General features: G+C 36.0%; 1 non-coding gene across 1 annotated transcript; it reads right to left on the bottom strand.

Annotated features, from left to right (window-relative positions):
• Window positions 1–1,825: 1,825 nt before the first annotated feature.
• Window positions 1,826–1,933, bottom strand: LOC148581593 (small nucleolar RNA R71). Its single transcript, XR_015896527.1, has one exon. It is a non-coding gene; the product is annotated as a small nucleolar RNA R71 (small nucleolar RNA).
• Window positions 1,934–6,175: the final 4,242 nt, after the last annotated feature.

Raw genomic sequence — 6,175 nt, 5'->3', positions numbered from 1 at the left:
GTATTTTTTAATTTTCTTAAAATTTTCGAAAATTCATGCATTATGTTCTTGATTATCTTCAAGTTGTTCTTGATGATTTTCTTTGTTTGATCTTTACATTTTCTTGTTTTGTGTCTTTTCTTGTTTTTCATATGCATTTTCAAATTATCAGTGTCTAAAGTTTAAAAATTTTTAAGTTTGGTATCTTGCATGTCTTTCTTTTCTTAAAAATTTTCAAAAATATGTTCTTGATGTTCATCATGATCTTCAAAGTGTTCTTGGTGTTCATCTTGACATTCAAAGTGTTCTTGCATGCATTATTTGTTTTGATCTTAAATTTTTATATTTTGTTTCATTTTGTTGTTTTTCTCTCTCCTCATTAAAAATTCAAAAGTCAAAAAAATATATTTTCCTTATTCTTCTCATAATTTTCGAAATTTTGAGTTGACTTGGTCAAAAATTTTTAAAATTTAGTTTTTCTTGTTAGTCAAGTCAAAATTTCAATTTAAAAACTTTATCTTTTCAAATATTTTTCAAAATCAATTCTTTTTTATTTTTTTTATGATTTTCGAATTTCATTCTTAAAATTTTTCAAAATCTTTTTCATTTTTCTTTTAATGTTTTTGAAAATTTTAAAACTAATTTTTCAAAATTTTTTTCTTAATTTTATTTCATATTTTCGAAAATCCTTGCTAACAATTAATGTTTTGATTCAAAAAAAAAATATTCAAGTTTGTTACTTTCTTGTTAAGAAAGGTTCAATCTTTAAATTCTAGAATCATATCTTTTAGTTTCTTGTTAGTCAAGTCATCAACTTTAATTTTAAAAATCAAATCTTTTTAATTTCTTTTTCAATTCTTTTTCAAAATAAATTTCAATCATATCTTTTTAAAATTTTACTTTCAAAATCTTTTTCTAACTTCTTATCTTTTCAAAATTTATTTTCAAATCTTTTTCAACTAACTACTTGACTTGTTTGTTTTAATTTTAAAAATTTACTATTTTTTATCTTTTTCAAAACCACCTAACTACTTTTTCACTTCTCATTTTCGAAAACAACTAACCACTTTTTCAAAATTCTTTTTAATTAACTAATTGTTTTAAATTCTAATTTTATTTTATTTCTTTTTAACTAACACTTCTCATCTAATAATTCGAACCCTCTCCCTCTCTCTGTGTTCGAATTCTTCTTATTCTCTCTCTACCTCATTCTTCTATTCTTCTTTTCCTCTGACACATAAAGGAATCTCTATACTGTGACATAGAGGATTCCCATTCTCTCTTTGTTCTCTTTTTTTTTTATATGAGCAAGAACAGGGATAAAAACATTCTTGTTGAAGCTGATCCTGAACCTGAAAGGACTCTGAAGAGGAAGCTAAGAGAAGCTAAAGCACAACACTCCGGAGAAGACCTTACAGCAAATTTTGAAAAATAGGCAGACATGGCAGCCGAACCTGAGAACAATGATGGAGATGCAAGGAAGATGCTTGGTGACTTTACTGCACCAACTTCTAACTTCTATGGAAGAAGCATCTCAATTCCTGCAATCGGAGCAAACAACTTTGAGCTTAAGCCTCAATTAGTTTTTCTAATGCATCAGAATTGCAAGTTTCATGGACTTCCATTGGAAGATCCTCATCAGTTCTTAGCTGAATTCTTACAAATCTGTGACACTGTTAAGACCAATGGGGTTGATCCCGAGGTCTACAGACTTATGCTTTTCCCCTTTTCTGTAAGAGACAGAGCTAGGATATGGTTGGACTCACAACCTAGAGAAAGCCTGAACTCTTGGGAAAAGTTGGTCAATACTTTCTTGGCCAAATTCTTTCCACCTCAAAAGATGAGCAAGCTTAGAGTGGAAGTCCAAACTTTTAGACAGAAGGAAGGTGAATCCCTCTATGAAGCTTGGAAAAGATACAAGCAATTGATCAGAAGGTGTCCTTCTGACATGCTTTCAGAATGGAGCATCTTAGGTATATTCTATGATGGTCTGTTTGAATTGTCTAAGATGTCATTGGATCACTCTACTAGTGGATCTCTTCATCTGAAGAAAACACCTGCAGAAGCCCAGGAACTCATTGAAATGGTTGTAAATAACCAGTTCATGTATACTTCTAAAAGAAATCCTGTGAATAATGGGATGACTCAGAAGAAAGGAGTTCCTGAGATTGATACTCTGAATGCCATATTGGCTCAGAATAAAATATTGACTCAGCAAGTCAATATAATTTCTCAGAATCTGACTGGAATGCAAGCTGCATCCGGCAGTACTAAAGAAGCCTCCTCTGAAGGAGAAGCTTATGACCCTGAGAATCCTGCAATGGAAAAGGTGAATTACATGGGAGAATCTCATGGAAACACCTATAATCTTTCATGGAGAAATCATCCAAATTTCTCATGGAAGGATCAACAGAAGGCTCAACAAGGCTTCAATAATAATAATGGTGGGAGAAATAGGTTTGGCAATAGCAAGCCTTTTCCATCATCTTCTCACCAACAGACAGAGAATTCTAAGCAAAGCCTCTCTGACTTATCAACCATAGTCTCTGATCTATCTAAGACCACTCTCAGTTTCATGACTGAAACAAGGTCCTCCATCAGAAATTTAGAGGCACAAGTGGGTTAGCTGAGTAAAAGAGTTACTGAAATCCCTCATAGTACTCTCCCAAGCAATACAGAAGAGAATCCAAAGAGAGAGTGCAAGGCCATCAATATATCCAAAGTGGCCGAACCTATAGAGGAGGAAGAGGCAGTGATTTCCAGTGAGGAAGACCTCAATGGACATTCACTGACCACTAAGGAGTTCCGTAATGAGGAACCAAAGGAATCTGAGGCTCATACAGAGACCATAGAGATTCTACTAAATTTACTGTTGTCATTCATGAGCTCTGATGAGTATTCTTCATCTGAAGAGGATGAAGATATTGTTGAAGAGCAAGTTGCTCAGTATCTAGGAGCAATCATGAAGCTGAATGTCAAGTTATTTGGTAATGAGACTTAGGAGGATGAACCTCCATTGCTCATCAATGAACTGAATTCCTTGGTTCAGCAGAAATTACCTCAACAGAAACCGGATCCCAGAAGGTTCTTAATACCTTGTACCATAGGCACCATGACCTTTGAGAAGGCTCTGTGTGACCTGGGGTCAGGTATAAACCTCATGCCACTCTCTGTAATGGAGAAACTAAGGATCCTTGAGGTACAAGCTACAAGAATCTCACTAGAGATGGCAGACAAATCAATGAAATAGGCTTATGAACTTGTAGAGGATGTCTTAGTGAATGTTGAAGGCCTTTACATCCCTGCTGACTTCATAATCCTAGACACTGGAAAGGATGAGGATGACTCCATCATCCTTGGAAGACCCTTCCTAGCCACAGCAAGGGTTGTGATTGATGTGGACAGAGGAGAGTTAGTCCTTCAATTGAATGAGGACTACCTTGTGTTTAAGGCTCAAGGATCTTCTTCTGTAAACATGGAGAAGAAGCATGAAAAGCTTCATCCAATTCTCTCCATATAGAGTCAAGCAAAGTCCCCACATTCAAACTCTAAGTTTGGTGTTGGGAGGCCACAATCATGCTCTGAGTATCTGTGAAGCTCTGTAAGAGCTTACTGTCAAGCTATTGACATTAAAGAAGCACTTATTGGGAGGCAACCCAATCTTATTTATCTATGTTAATTACTTTTTCATTTCATTTTCCATTGTTAGTTTATGTTTTCTTTAGGTTGATGATCATGTGGAGTCACAAAAACAGCTGTAGAGTTAAAGCGGACTCAAAAACAGCATAAAAAATAGCACACCCTGGAGAACAGGCTTACTGGCATTCAAATGCCAGTAAGGATAGTAGAATGGGCATTTAACGCCCAGTCTGGCAACATTCTGGGCGTTAAACGCCAGAATTGGCAGACAGACTGGCGTTTAACACCAGAAAATGGTGTCTGGCTGGCGTTAAATGCCAGAAAGGGGCATCAGCCTGGCGTTTAATGCCAGGAAAGGCAGCAGACTGGCGTTTAAATGCCAGAAAGGTGCAGGGAGCAGAATTCCTTGACACCTTAAGATCTATGGACCCCACAGGATCCCCACCTACCCCAACTCTTTTTCTCTCCTTTTCACACCTTTCCATAACCCTCTTTCCCAAAATAACCTCCCCCAATCATCTCTATTTCTCCTCCAAAACCATCATACAACCCACCTACCCCCACCCATTCAAATTTAAACCATCTCCCTCCCAAACCCAACCCCTATTACAAGAATTCCCTCTCCACTCCACTCCTCTATAAGCCCTTCATCACTCCTTCATTTTCACACATCATAACCACCTCAAACCCCCCTTGGCCAAACTATTCACACACCTCCATCTCCTCCATCTCTTCTTCCTCTAATCCCTTCTTTCTTCTTTTGCTCGAGGACGAGCAAACTTTTTAAGTTTGGTGTGGAAAAAAGCTCTGTTTTTTGTTTTTCTATAACCCTTAATGGCACCTAAGGCCAGAGAAACCTCTAGGAAGAGGAAAGGGAAGGCAGTTGCTTCCAACTCCGAGTCATGGGAGATGGAGAGATTCATCTCAAAAACCCATCACTAGAAAGAGGATGGAGCAAACAAGAGAGCCCACTCATGGACCTCAACAAGAGCATGAGAAAGTTTCTCATCAAGAAATCCCTGAGATGCCTCAAGGGATGCATTTCCCTCCACACAACTATTGGGAGCAACTCAACACCTCTTTAGGAGAATTGAGTTCCGACATGGAGCAACTAAGAGTGGAGCACCAAGAGCACTCCATCATCCTCCATGAAATCAGAGAGGACCAAAAGGCCATGAGAGAGGAGCAACAAAGGCAAGGAAGAGACATATATGAGCTCAAGAACTCCATTGGTTCTTCAAGAGGAAGAAGAAGCCACCATCACTAATGTGGACCCATTCTTTAATCTCCTTGTTTATTTTCTTTTCTATTTTCGGTTTTTATGCTTTATGTTTTGACTATGTTTGTGTCTTCATTACATGATCATTATTATTTAGTGTCTATGTCTTAAAGCTATGAATGTTCCATGAATCTTTCACTTTTCTTAAATGAAAAATGTTTTCTGAAAAAGAAAAAGAAGTACATGAATTTCGAATTCTATCTTGAAAATAGTTTAATTATTTTGATGTGGTGGCAATACTTTTTGTTTTCTGAATGAATGCTTGAACAATGCATATTTTTTATAGTGAATTTTATGAATGTTAAAATTGTTGGCTCTTGAAAGAATAATGAAAAAAGAGAAATGTTATTGATAATCTGAAAAATCATAAAATTGATTCTTGAAGCAAGAAAAAGCAGTGAAAAACACAAAGCTTGCGAAAAAATGTGGCGAAAAATAAAGAAAAAGAAAAAGCAAGTAGAAAAATCCAATAACCCTTTAAACTAAAAGGCAAGGATAAAAAGGATCCAAGGCTTTGAGCATTAATGGATAGGAGGGCCCAAAGGAATAAAATCCTGGCCTAAGCGGCTAAATCAAGCTGTCCCTAACGATGTGCTTGTGTCATGAAGGTCCAAGTGAAAAGCTTGAGACTGAGTGGTAAAAGTCGTGATCCAAAGCAAAAAGAGTGTGCTTAAGAACTCTGGGCACCTCTAACTTTAGACTCTAGCAAAGCTGAATCACAATCTGAAAAGATTCACCCAGTTATGTGTCTGTGGCATTTATGTATCCGGTGGTAATACTGGAAAACAAAATGCTAAGGGTCACGGCCAAGACTCATAAAGTAGTTGTGTTCAAGAATCAACATACTAAACTAAGAGAATCAATAATACTATCTGAATTCTGAGTTCTTATGGATGCCAATCATTATGACTTCAAAGGATAAAGTGAGATGCCAAAACTGTTCAGAAGCAAAAAGCTACTAGTCCCGCTCATTTAATTGGAGCTAAGCTTTATTGATATTTTGAAATTTATTGTATTTTCTCTTTTTTTTATCCTATCTTGTTTTTAGTTTCTTGGGGACAAGCAACAATTTAAGTTTGGTGTTGTGATTAGCGGATAATTTATACGCTTCTTGGCATTGTTTTTACATACTTTTTAATATGTTTTAGTTACTTTTTATTATATTTTTATTAGTTTTTATGACAAAATCACATTTCTAGACTTTACTATGAGTTTGTGTGTTTTTCTGTAATTTCAGGTATTTTCTGACTGAAATTGAGGGACCTGAGCAAAAATCTT

The sequence above is a fragment of the Arachis ipaensis genome, chromosome B10 (genome assembly GCF_059453495.1).
Source record: "Arachis ipaensis isolate K30076 ecotype BB chromosome B10, ASM5945349v1, whole genome shotgun sequence".
NCBI classification, from domain to species: Eukaryota; Viridiplantae; Streptophyta; class Magnoliopsida; order Fabales; family Fabaceae; genus Arachis; species Arachis ipaensis.
This window is presented reverse-complemented; position numbering and strand designations above follow the sequence as displayed.